The 12,690-nt window shown below is 39.7% G+C and overlaps 1 pseudogene across 1 annotated transcript; it reads right to left on the bottom strand.

The window, feature by feature from the left end:
* Positions 1–9,133: 9,133 nt before the first annotated feature.
* LOC122477985 lies at positions 9,134–10,899 on the bottom strand (annotated as a pseudogene). The gene has a single exon (XR_006295804.1). The product of XR_006295804.1 is annotated as an elongation factor 1-alpha 1-like (transcript).
* Between the last annotated feature and the right edge of the window lie 1,791 nt (positions 10,900–12,690).

The following is a 12,690-nucleotide window of genomic DNA, read 5'->3' on the forward strand; positions in this document are numbered from 1 at the left end:
TAAAAATCATTCACAAGCAAAAAATGCAAGTGCAGGCTAAACATGGTACTAAGAAACAAATGGGTCAATGAATCAATCAGATAAGAAGTCAAAAAAATATATGAAGGAAAATGAAAATGAAAACACAAAGGTCCAAAATGTTTGGGAAACAGCAAAAGCAGTACTAAGAGGGAAATAATAGTGATGCAGACCTACTTCAAAAAAGAAAAAAAAAAGCTAAATAAAAATTTTATTGTACATATAACAGAACTAGAAAAAGAAAAAAAAAACCCAAACCCAAGGTGAACAGAACAGGGGAAAAAATGTCAATCAGAGCAGAAATAAATGCATACAAACTTTAAAAAATAAAAAAATCAATAAAACCCAGAGCTGGTTATTTTAAAAGGTAATAAAATTGTTAAATCTTATCCAGACTCTTCAAGAAAAGAAAAAGAAGACTCAGATAAAATCAGAAATGAAGGAGGAGATAAAACAACTGACACCACAGAAATACAAAAAATTATAAAAAATACTATGAAAAATTATATGCCAACAGGTTGGAAAACTTAGAGGAACTGTATAAATTCCTAGAAATATATAATATTCCAAAACTGAATAAGAAATAAATAGAAAACTTGCACAAAATGATTACTAGCAAGGACATAGAATCACCAATCAAAAAACCCTGAACAAGCAAAAGTCCAGGACAAGAGAACTTCACAGGTAAATTATGCCAAACCTTTGAAGAAGAGTTAATACATATTCCTCACAAAACTATTCCAAAAATAAAAAGAGGAAGTAAAGCTTCCGAACATATTCTATAATCAGCATTATCTGGGTACACAAACCAGACAAAAAAAAAAAAAGAAAACAACAGATCAATATCTCTAATGAACATAGATGCAATATTATCAACAATTGATTAGCAAACCACATTGAAAAATACATTAAAAGAATCATTCACCACAATCAAGGGAAATATATTCCAGAAATAGAACAGTGAATCAATATTTGTAAGTCAATATCCTGATATACCATATCAACAAAAACAAGAACAAAAATCAGACGATCACCTCTATAGGTGCAGAAAAACATTCGACAAAATTCAACAATGATTCATGACAATAACACTTAACAAAGTGGGTTTAGAGGTAACATATCTCAAGATATAAAGACCATATGCAAAAAACCCACAGCCAACATCATATTCAATAGTGAAAAATGGAGACATTTTTCTAAGATTAAGAACAAGACATGTCCACTGTCACCACATTTATTCAACATAGAACTGGAAGTCCTAGCCACAGCAGTCAGAAAGAGAAATAAGAAAAAGAAGAGGCAATCTCTGTCTCCTCATTTTATCTAGCTCTCTGTGTCTGTTTCTGTGTATTAGGAAAGTCAGCCATGTCTCCTGTTCTTGAAGGCAATGGCTTTATGAGGAAGAAGTCCTGTAGTTCATGACATTGCAGTGTCCCCTGTTTACCAGGACCTGGTGCTTCAAGGAGTGTCTTCTATGATCACTGCTGTTGAATACTGGCCACTTTTTCCTTCAGTCCAGTCATCAGCATAGGTTCTTTTTGCCTGTTATGGGCATTTTTTCCTCCCCTGCTGGGTTGAATGTATTTTAACAAGGTGTGCACTGATCTGTTTGTGAAACGAGACCTTGCCACTGTCCCCTCTGGAACTGAGGTCCAGCAAACTGTGCAGGTCCAGAGATGAGATGTTGGTGGGTTTCGCACTGGTCTTCTTAAGGAGACTTGAAGCACGGGGATTGAGACAAGGGTGACTAGGAAGGGTGAATCAGCCCAAGGTTGGGAAGGCAGATCATGGTGTAAGCAAGTTAGGTAGTAACTGTCAGGATCATGCTGGTTCCCTGAGGTAGCTGCGTGGTTATGCTGGGGGCAAGGGAGGGAAGTGGAGTCTGTCAGCTCCTTTATTCCTGACGGGGTCTCCTTATGATCCCTGCTTCACTGAGCCATGCTCTGAGATGAGTAAATAAATCTCCCTCCCATCTGCCCCTGGAGTTTTTCAAACTGCTGCTTCCATACTATATCTCTGCTGGCTATTTGTTGTGCTGTCTTTTTAAGGGGAGAGACTCCATTTCCTAATACCTCTGGGCTCTCCCAGAGCCAAGACTGCTGATTTTAAAAACAACAGGTTTTAAGTCCTGCTGGTTGTAAGGATTCATGAAATTTGACCCTTCTCACTTTCAATGCCAAATATTATGGGGATTCATTTTCCCCATGATGGCTCTCCCCACTCTGATAGTCTGTTTCTTCCGCCTTTGTCTGTGCCACTGGCTCCCTCCCCACCATGGATGGCCATGATTTGTTTCACTCCAGAATTGCATCTCTATTCTTTCTTTCTTTGTTGTGGCCTCTTCTCTACTTTTAGTTACGGAGTTTGTTCTGTCCGTGTTTTCTGGGTCATTTTCTGGGTTATTTATGCTGATGTGAGTGCTATCTAGCTGTATCCATGGGACGAGGCAAACTTAGGGTCCTTCTACTCCACCATCATCCCAGCCTGTCTTCAATTCTAGTGTATTTTTATGGTAAAATTATTTGTTTATCCGAAATTCAAATTTAACTAGGCACTCTTTATTTTAGCTGCTAATTGTATGACCACCGCTTAATCTGTTGCTCTATTTGTGATGTAAAATAATAAGGGATACATCGGTCTGTGGGACCGCCCCCCCCCCCAAGACTGGGACTCTTCCTCAGTCTTGAAGGTAAAGAATACCAAAGTGGTAAGCCATGATTCAGCTTTCAGTTATATTAATAAGTGCTGTCCAGTTGTGTCCCATATATCTAGAGCTCTCCTCAGATAGTAATCTCCCACATATTCTTATTATAAAAGAATTGGGAAATACAGATGGCATAAAGGTATAAAGAAGAAAATAAAAGCCACCAAGGAATATGAACCCCTGGGAGCTTGGGAAGACAGTGGAGAAGGAGAACCATGAACTCACCCTGTCCCACATTTTCAAGTAGATATCATCCACATCCAAGTCAATAAAGTGTATAGTGATCCAAAGCCTGGCAGAACAAATTCCAAAACTGAATAGAGTAGAAGCTGCACCTGAAAGGTTAAGAAAGTCAGAAAGGTGGAGGAAGGTGGCCCACCAGAGGCAGGAAGCTGTGCATATGGAGAAGGCAGAACAATGGGCCCATATAGCAAGGAGTTCACATGGGGAAGATACCCATAATGTATGGCTTTAAAGACCAGAGAGGCTGAATTACACCAGTTTGTAAAACCAGTGGGACCTAGAGCCTTGAGCTTTAAAAGCCAACTTACTCAGCACTGGGTGAACTGGGATGGTGAGTGATAGCTGGGTTATCACTCTTAAAAAGACAGCAGTCTGTGCAGAGAAGCAACATAGAAATGGCAGTTTACACAGTGCTGGTGGAAAAAGGGGAGACAGATCTGTTCATACTGATTTTGGAGCATGTTGGTGGCTTGTTTCTTCTCTAGGAATGAGGAAGTTAACAAGTGCCATTTTCTTCCCCTGCCCCCCAGCATAAACACAGAACCACCTACAGGAGGCAGCACTGCACAGACACTTGGTACCTAACCTGTTAGCAGTGTACCACGCCCAAGATTTATCCTGAGGACTCACCCACTCTAAGCCATACAGCCTTAGTCCGGGGCTTAGGACAAATTTTGTTAAAGCTGTGCATGTGCACCACTCAGCCACTCTTTGCAAAGCTGCCACTGGGTGCCATGCATATCCCCTGGGCCATGCCCAGCCATGTGCCCCCAGCCACCATTGCACACTGCCCCGGCAACATGCTCCCAGCCACCTTCATGCACCATGCCAAGCCATGTGCCACCAGCTTCCCTGGCACACAGCCACCACCCAATGCAGTGCTTCAAGGGGTTTTGGCATAAGACTAGTAGCCCAGTACAAATTTTGCTCACACTGCTGCCAAGCTCCCATGTTACCTGGTGGGCACACTCCCTCAGAGCTGGCCTGCCTGAGGCTCACTAACACCTCAGAGAGCAGGCACAGCCTAAAAAAGGCAGAGAGACAGTGCGAATGACTGAAGAGAATGGAACTGACTCAGACACAAAAGCAGGGCATAAGCAACACACATAGGACACTCTCCTGCAGTGCCAAGTTCTGGTGAACAGGAGATATTGCACTGTAGAGTAATCCAGGAACTCTTTTTCATAAAATCACTACTTTCAGGAGCAGAAGATACAGTTGACTTTCTTAACACGTAGAAACAGACACAGGGATGTAGGCAAATGAGGATACAGAGAAATGTATCCTAAATGAAAGAAAAGGAGATGGCCACAGCCAGAGATCTAGGCGAAACAGATATAAGTAACATACCTGTTGGAGAATCTACAGGAATGACCATAAAGATACTCCCCGAACTTGAGGAAAATGTGAAAGATATGAGTGAGACCTTTAACACAGAGATAAGTAATAACATAGCAGAAATAAAGGGCATAATAAAAGAAATGAAGACACACACTTGATGGAGTGGAATGAAGAGCAGGATGGATGACACAGAGGAATGAATTAGTGACCTATAAGATAGAGTAATGGAAAGTAACCAAGTGAAACAAAAGAGACAGAAAATAATTGCTCAAAATGAAAATGGACTTTGGGAACTCAGTGATTGCATCAAATGTAATAACTTTTGTGTTATAGGAGTCCCAGAAGAAGAGAGAGGAAAGGGGGTAGAAAATTTTTTTACTTATTTAAAAATTTTTAACATTTATTTATTGATGAGAGACAGAGAGAGACAGAGCATGAGCAGGGGAGGGGCAGAGAAGGAGGGAGAAACAGAATCTGAAGCAGACTCCAGGCTCTGAGCTGTCAGCAGAGCCCGACATAGGGCTTAAACCCACAAACTTTGAGATCATGACCTGAGCTGAGTCGGACAGTTAACTAACTGAGCCACCCAGGTAGAAAATTTATTTGAAAAAATAATTGCTGAAAACCTCCATAATTTGGGGAAGGAAACAGATATCCATATCCAGAAGGCAGAGAAGCCCCAACAAAATCAACAAATTAGACCCACACCAAGACATACTGTTATTAAATTTTTAAAATATAGTGATAGCAAAAATATTTTAAAAGCAACAGGCCAAAAGAAGTCATTAACTTACAAGGGAAAACCCATAAGTCTAGTTGGAGTTTTTTTCTTCAAGTTTTTATTTAACTTCCAGTTAGTTAACATACAGTGTAATATTAGCTTCAGGAGTAGAATGTAGAGATTTATCACTTACATATAACACCCAGTGCTTACCACAACAAGTGCTCTCCTTAATACCCATAACCCATTTACCATGTCCCCCTGCCTACTTCCCTTCTAGCAACCTTCATTTTGTTCTCTATAGTTAAGAGTCTCTTATGGTTTACTTCCCTTTTTCTTTTTCCCACATAGTCTATGTTCATCTTTTTTGTGTCTTAAATTATACATATGAGTTAAACCAATCAGTATTTGTATTATTTATTTCCCTCAGCATAATACACACTACATCTATCCATGTCATTGCAAAGGACAAGATTTCATTCTTTTTGATGGCTGAGTAGTATTCCATCGTGTGTGTGTGTGTGTGTGTGTGTGTGTGTGTGTGTGTGTATCCATTCTTTAACCTCTTCTTTATCCATTAATCAGTCAATGGACATTTGGGCTCTTTCCATAGTTTAGCTATTGTTGATAATGCTGCTATAAACATTGGGGTGCATGTTTCCCTTTGAATTACTTTTTTTTTGTATCCTTTGGGTAAAAACCTAGTAATGCAATTGCTGGGTCATAGGGTAGTTCTATTTTTAACATTGTGAGGAACCTCCATACTGTTTTCCAGAGTGTCTGTACCAGTTTGTATTTATACCAAAGGGTTTCCCTTTCGCTGCATACTCATTTCCTGAGTTGTTAATTTTAGCCATTCTGCCAGGTGTGAAGTGATACCTCATTGGATTTTGACTTGTATTTCCCTGATTATGAGTGATTTTAAATATGTTTCCATGTGTCTGTTAGCCATCTGTATGTCTTCTTTGGGAAAATGTCTGTTCATGTCTTCTAACCATTTTTTACCTGGATTGTGTGTTTTTGGGTGTTGAGTTTGATATGTTCTTTGAAATTTAATTATAACATGTTTTAGTGTAATCCTGTTTGGTTTCAACTTACTTGGTATATTTTGGGCTTAATGGATCAAGATGTCCATTCCTCTCCCCATGCTTGAGAAGTTTTCAGCCACTATTGCTTTTTTTTTTTTTCAAGTTTTTTTGTTTGTTTGTTTGTTTGTTTATTTATTTATTTAGTGTGTGTGTGTGTGTGTGTGTGTGAGAGAGAGAGAGAGAGAGGGAGAGAAAGAAAAAGAGAGAGAGAGAGAGAGAGAGAACAAGCTCGGAAGGTGTAGAGAGAGAGGCAGAGAGAATTCCAAGCAGGCTCCATGCTGTCAATGCAAAACCCAATGTGGGACTTGAACTCACAAACCATGAGAACATAACCTGAGCTGGTATCAGGAGTCAGATGCTTAATCAACTGAGCCACCCAGGCCCCCCAGACATTATTGCTTTAAATTTACTTTTTTCCCTTTATCTTTCTCTTCCATTTGGAATTCCCATAATCTGAATATTAACTTATTTTTATTGTGTCCTATAATTCTCATAGGACTTCTTCATTCTTTTTCATATTTTTTTCTTTTTACTCCTCTGAATCTGTTAATTTCTAATGTCCTATCCCTCCAGTTCACTGCTTTTTTTTTCTTCTGCACTGTCAAGTTTGTTTTTGAAACTCCCTATTGAATTATTCAATTACTTTATCATATTTTTCAATTCTAGGATTTGTTAGTTTTGTTTTTTTAATGTTTTCTATTCCTTCTCATTTTGTTCATTTATTGTTTTACTAATTTCATTTAGTTGCTATGTGTGTGTTTTGATAGTTCACCAATGTTCTTTTTTTTAATATGAAATTTATTGTCAAATTGGTTTCCATCCAACACCCAGTGCTCATCCCAATAGGTGCCCTCCTCAATACCCATTGCTCACCCTCCTCTCCTTCCCACCCCCCATCAACTCTCAGTTTGTTCTCAGTTTTTAAGAGTCTCTTATGGTTTGGTTCCCTCCCTCTCTAACTTTTTTTTCTCCTTCCCCTCCCCCATGGTCTTTTGTCAAGTTTCTCTGGATCCACCTAAGAGTGAAAACATATGGTATCTGTCTTTCTCAGTAAATTTCTCAGGTTTTAAGAGTCTCTTATGGTTTGGTTCCCTCCCTCTCTAACTTTTTTTTTCTCCTTCCCCTCCCCCATGGTCTTCTGTCAAGTTTCTCAGGATCCACATAAGAGTGAAAACATATGGTATCTGTCTTTCTCAGTATGACTTATTTCACTTAGCATAACACTCTCCAGTTCCATCCACGTTGCTACAAAAGGACATATTGCCACATAGAATTCCACTGTGTATATAAACCACAATTTCTTTACCCATTCATCAGTTGATGGCCTCACGCCAGTCAGAGTGGCCAAAATGAACAAATCAGGAGACTATAGATGCTGGAGCAGATGTGGAGAAACGGGAACCCTCTTGCACTGTTGGTGCAAATGCAAACTAGTGTAGCCGCTCGGGAAAACTGTGTGAAGGTTCCTCAAAAAATTAAAAACAGATTTACCCTATGACCCAGCAATAGCACTGCTAGGAATTTACCCAAGGGATATAGGAGTGATGATGCATAGGGGCACTTGTACCCCAATGATTATAGCAGCACTTTCACCAATGTTCTTTTAAAAGAGGCTTGTTCTGAATTCTTTGCCAGACAGTTTATAGATCTCCATTTCTTTAGGATCAGTTTTTTAAGCTTTATTTATTTCATTTTTGTGGTGCCATAATTATTTGTTTTTTTTTTATGGTCCTTGATTCTTTACATTGGTAAACCTGTGTATCTGATTAATCAGGTTCCATTTCCAGACATTACAGGTTTGCTTCCACCAAAACAGATATTCACCAGTCAGCTCAGTTTGGCTGGCTATGTATGTTTGCAAAGCCAATGGGCAGATGGTGCCTGCTATTATGATTTATTACTGGGTGAAGAAACTGTTGATCTCTAAGGTTGAGGATGTGGGAGTGTGCTATTAGCTGAGAACCCTTGGACAGGACTGCTGGTTTAGTTTTCTACCTAGGTGAGGCTGTAGGATTAACTCTATAGTTGCTTTGACTCTCTGGTCAGGCTTATTAGTTGTTCAGGACTGGGTACTATATTAAGTAGTAGCAGGAGGTTATTAGCTTCCTTGGCCTGCCAAGGCAGCAAGATGGTACTCAAGGCATGTATGGCTTGTTGCTTGAGGACACAAATCTGGCATCAGTGTGCACTGTATTTACTGGTCATGAAACGCACTGGTTTTGCTCCACAGATTGGGAAAGCCACAGGGCATACTCTCTGATCAAGTGTGACTGTAATCAGGACTGTTGAATGGGAAGCCTGAATTTACACATCATTATCACTCAAAGTTCATAGTTTACATTAGGGTTCATTCTTGGCATGCAATCTATAGGTTTTAACAAATACACAATGACAGTTTCCCACCATTTATAGTATCATGTAAAATAGTTTAACTGTTCTAAAAATCCATTGTGCTTGACCTAATTATCCCTCCTTCCTTCATAACTGCTGGCAACCTCAGATCTTTTAACTGTCTACATAATTTTTCCTTCCTTGATTTCAATTGCCTTTGGCCAATATTACATAGGGAAAATCATATAATATGTACTCTTTTCAGATTGGCTCTTTCGCGGAGTAATATGCATTTAATTACATCCATGTCTTTTCATGGTTTGAGAGCTTATTTATTTTTAGTGCAGAATGATACTCCATTTTCTGGATGTACCAAAATTTTATTTATCCATTCATTGATGGAAAGACATTTTGGTTGTTTTTAAGTTTTAAAAATTATGAATAAAGCTGCTATAAATATTCACCTACAGGTTTTTGGGTGGACATAAGTTTTCAACTTATTTGAGTAAATTCCAAGGAACATGATTGTTGGATTATATGGTATGAGCATGTTGCATTGTGTAAGATACTGCCATTTTTTTTAACATGGTTGCATTATTTTGCATTCCCACCAGCAAATAATGGAAGTTCCCTTTGATCCAGATCTTTGCCAGAATTTGGTGTTGCCAGTGTTTTGAATTTTAACCATTTTTTTTTTCTCATTAAACTTTTGTTTTAATGGGTCTCAAAATTCTGTGACAGATTTTTGGTCAAAGTTGTTTCCATTAAAAAGTACTGATTTTAAAAACTAATAACTTAAAACTGCCACACACAAAAACAACAAATGGTCCACAAAACATTCTCCTTTCCTTCTGAAGGTTTTACGATGCATTGTTATCATTAACCAGTCTTTTACTATTAAACTTAAATGGCCAATTGACACAAACAGTTCTGAGACCGTTCTTCCACCACTGATTAAGACTGGGGTGGCAGGTATTGGGGATAATATTCATTTAGCCTTCTGAGCTTTCTGGGCAGACTTGGTGACCTTGCCAGCTCCAGCTGCCTTCTTGTCCACTGCTTTGATGACACCCACAGCAACCGTCTGTCTCATGTCACGAACAGCAAAACGGCCCAGAGGAGGATAGTCAGAGAAGCTCTCAACACACATGGGCTTGCCAGGAACCATATCAACGATGGCAGCATCACCAGATTTTAAGAACTTGGGACCATCTTCCAAGCTTTTTTCCAGAACGATGATCAATCTTCTCCTTCAGCTCAGCAAACTTGCAGGCGATGTGAGCTGTGTGACAGTCCAGCACAGGTGCATATCCGGCACTGATTTGGCCTGGATGGTTCAGGATAATCACCTGAGCTGTGAAGCCAGCTGCTTCCATTGGTGGGTCATTTTTGCTATCACCAGCCACATTGCCACGACGAACATCTTTGACAGATACGTTCTTGACATTGAAGCCCACGTTGTCCCCAGGTAAAGCCTCACTCAAAGCTTCATGGTGCATTTCAACAGACTTTACTTCAGTTGTAACATTGACTGGAGCAAAAGTGACCACCATGCCTGGCTTAAGAACACCGGTCTCCACTCGACCCACAGGGACAGTACCAATACCACCAATTTTGTAGACATCCTGGAGGGGCAGACGCAAGGGCTTGTCAGTTGGACGAGTAGGTGGCAGAATGCAATCCAGAGCTTCAAGCAGTGTGGTTCCACTGGCATTGCCATCTTTACGGGTGACTTTCCATCCCTTGAACCAAGGCATATTAGCACTTGGCTCCAGCATGTTGTCACCATTCCAACCAGAAATTGGCACAAATGCTACGGTGTCGGGGTTGTAGCCAATTTTCTTAATGTAGGTGCTGACTTCCTTAACGATTTCCTCGTATCTCTTCTGGCTGTAGGGTGGCTCAGTGGAATCCATTTTGTTAACACCAACAATAAGTTGTTTTACACCCAGTGTGTAAGCCAGAAGGGCATGCTCACGGGTCTGCCCATTCTTGGAGATACCTGCTTCAAATTCGCCAACACCAGCAGCAACGATCAGGACAGCACAGTCAGCCTGAGATGTGCCCGTAATCATATTTTTGATAAAGTCTCTGTGTCCTGGGGCATCAATGATGGTCACATAGTACTTGCTGGTCTCGAATTTCCACAGGGAGATATCAATGGTGATACCACGTTCACGTTCGGCTTTCAGTTTATCCAAGACCCAGGCATACTTGAAGGAGCCCTTTCCCATCTCAGCAGCCTCCTTCTCAAATTTTTCGATAGTTCTTTTGTCGATCCCACCACATTTGTAGATCAGATGACCAGTAGTGGTAGACTTGCCCGAATCTACGTGTCCAATGACGACGATGTTGATATGAGTCTTCTCCTTTCCCATTTTGGTTTAGGTTTAGCGGTGGTTTTCACGACACCTGTGTTCTGGCGGCAAACCCGTTGCGAAAAAAAAAAAAAAAGCGAATTTTAACCATTTTAATAACAGTGTAGTAGTGCCTTATTATTGATTTAAGTTACAATTCCTTAATGACATATGATGTTGAGCATCTTTTCATATGGCTATTTTTCATTATGCATATTTTACTTTTTAGCATTAAATATATAATTGATAATGAGGTACAGGTGGTATAAAAATATTGCACATTTAATCTATACATTTTTTGATCATTTTTTTCTTATATTTCTTTTATATTTTATTTTTAAAAAATTTACATCCAAATTACTTAGCATATAGTGCAACAATGATTTCAGGAGTAGATTCCTTAGTGCCCCTTACCCATTTAGCCCATCCCCCCTCCCACACCCCCTCCAGTAACCCTCAGTTTGTTCTCCATATTTATAAGTCTCTTATGCTTTGTCCCCTTCTCTCTTTTTATATTAGTTTTGCTTCCCTGCCCTTACGTTCATCTGTTTTTTCTCTTAAAGTCCTCATATGACTGAAGTCATATGATTTTTGTCTTTCTCTGACTGACTAATTTCACTTAGCATAATACCCTCCAGTTCTATCCACACATTTGCAAATGGCAAGACTTAATTCTTTTTGATTGCCGAGTAATACTCCATTGTATATATATATCACATCTGCTTTATCCATTCATCCCTCGATGGATATTTGGACTCTTCCCATACTTTGGATATTGTTGATAGTGCTGCTATAAACATGGGGGTGCATGTGTCCCTTCGAAACAGCACATCTGTATCCCGTGGATAAATGCCTAGAAGTGCAGTTGCTGGGTTGTAGGGATATTCCATTTTTAGTTTTTTGAGGAACCTCCATACTGTTTTCCAGAGTGGCTGCACCAGCTTGCATTCCACCAACAATGCAAAAGAGATCCTCTCTCTCTGCATCCTCGCCAACATCTGTTGTTGCCTGAGTTGTTAATGTTAGCCATTCAGACAGGTATAAAGTGGTATCTCATTGTGGTTTTGATTTGTATTTCCCTGATGATGACGGATGTGGAGCATTTTTTCATGTGTTGGTTGGCCATCTGGATGTCTTCCTTGGAGAAGTGTCTATTCATGTCTTTTGCCCATGTCTTCACTGGATTACATGTTTTTTGGGTGTTGACTTTGATAAGTTCTTTATAGATTTTGGATACTAACCCTTTAACTGATATGTCATTTGCAAATATCTTCTCCCATTCTGTCAGTTGCCTTTTAGTTTTGCTGATTGTCTCCTTCACTGTACAGAAGCTTTTTATTTTGATGAGGTCCCAGTAGTTCATTTCTGCTTTTGTTTCCCTCCCCTCTGGAGATATGTTGAGTAAGAAGTTGCTGCAACTAAGGTCAAAGAGGTTTTTGCCTGCTTTCTCCTTGAGGATTTTGATGGATTCCTGTCTAACATTGAGGTCTTTCATCCATTTTGAGTTTATTTTTGTGTATGGTGTAAGAAAGTGGTCCAGGTTCATTCTTCTACATGTCGCTGTCCAGTTTTCCCAGCACCAGTTGCTGAAGAGACTGTCTTTATTTCATTGGCTATCCTTTCCTGCTTTGTCAAAGATTAGTTGCCCATACGTTTGTGGGTCCATTTCTGGGTTCTCTATTCTGTTCCATTGATCTGAGTGTCTGTTCTTGTGCCAGTACCATACTGTCTTGATGATTACAGCTTTGTAGTATAGCTTGACGTCCAGGATTGTGATGTCCCCTGGTTTGATTTTCTCTTCAAGATCATTTTGGCTATTTGGCGTCTTTTCTGGTTCCATACAAATTTTTGGATGATTTGTTCTAGCTCTGTGAAAAATGTTGGTTT

The sequence above is a fragment of the Prionailurus bengalensis genome, chromosome X (genome assembly GCF_016509475.1).
Source record: "Prionailurus bengalensis isolate Pbe53 chromosome X, Fcat_Pben_1.1_paternal_pri, whole genome shotgun sequence".
NCBI lineage: Eukaryota > Metazoa > Chordata > Mammalia > Carnivora > Felidae > Prionailurus > Prionailurus bengalensis.